Source organism: Limulus polyphemus, unplaced genomic scaffold (assembly GCF_000517525.1).
Source record: "Limulus polyphemus unplaced genomic scaffold, Limulus_polyphemus-2.1.2 Scaffold1473, whole genome shotgun sequence".
NCBI classification, from domain to species: Eukaryota; Metazoa; Arthropoda; class Merostomata; order Xiphosura; family Limulidae; genus Limulus; species Limulus polyphemus.
Genome location: NW_013667083.1, coordinates 149,285 through 150,716, shown reverse-complemented (window position 1 = coordinate 150,716; position 1,432 = coordinate 149,285).

Sequence of the window (1,432 nt, the reverse complement as noted above, 5' to 3'; positions counted from 1 at the left end):
CCAATTTTCACGATGAGATTCGCTTATCGACTGAAGTATGAACTCAAAATTACGACATCAAACATTTATAATTCTGTGAAAAGCAAAAGTGAAATACCAGAGGAGGCATTCAGTCAAAAATCTGAAGATGGGACATATATTATTTTCAACATATAATATACTATAAATCAGTACTGGTACCGACTGCAAACCCTGGTAAGCATGCTCTTTGGCTCAGTTGAGCTTCATCTTGTTAGTGAGGATTGGGTTTCTTTTTTGGCTGTCTTGCTGGGAGACTGGATGGTACGCGTGGTTACAGTGACCCCTGAAGTTTCCTGTCGTACTCTTTCGAGATCTGTGGACGACGGTCGATGATTCTGCAGGCTCATCCATTTCAGAACACGACAGTTAGCTGCTAGGGAAGCTTTCTTCCTACACTTTCCCCTTCCTCTGCTCCACACAGCCAGTCTCTCTCTATTTATGCACCCAGCAACTCACAGTAGACTAGTTATATTTAATTCTTCTAGCAATTTCTCTTGTCGAAAATCCTTATTCGCTCAAAGAAACAAAGACTCTTTTTTTTTCTGTGGAGTTAACTCGAAATCCTTGACCATAGTAGCAGTAAAAGCCTCTATTTTTAGCCAAAAAAAAACGGCTGATGCAATACCCAGACAGATTATAAAGCGGCTGATGTACTAATTAGACAGTATTGCATCACACACGAAACACTTTTGCACCTTCATACATTAGGGCCTCAAAACAGAAGTTGGTTTCGAAGAAAAGTGCGAAAAAAATTGGGTAATGCAATAAATATTTTCGCCACTATTAATATATCTATCCATATATACCTCATAGAACCAGAGCTCATTACATACTGGCCCATCCTACGATTTGTGCCTCGGTGTTGAATATTTGTTCTGTGGCTACGTTGTTTATTAATTTGCAAATATATCTTTCGTTTATTTATTTACTTACTTACTTAATTTACCTTTTCTTTCTTTTCTCTATAAAATTAAATCAATTTATAAGTTTGTTTACTTATTTAATTTTTTGGCTCAACTGAGGAATGAAAATATAATTTGTAAAAAAAAATATACATTTATAACTATCAGTTGTTTAACAACTCGTGACAAAAAGGCTTTTGTTTTTTAGGAATTATTTTTAAAAAATTGGTAAATAGAAACATTTTGTATTGGAATTCAGTTTTAATCCTATCTAACATGTGAATTTTGTTAACGAAAAATCAATCAGGGCCATGATTAATTGTTTGTTTTGAATTTCGGGCAAAGCTACACGAGGGCTATCTGCGCTAGCCGTCCCTAATTTAGCAGTGAAAGACTAGATGGAGGGCAGCTAGTCATCACCACCCACCGCCAACTCTTGGGCTACTCTTTTACCAACGAATAGTGGGATTGACCGTCACATTATAACGCCTCCACGGCTGCGAGTCGAG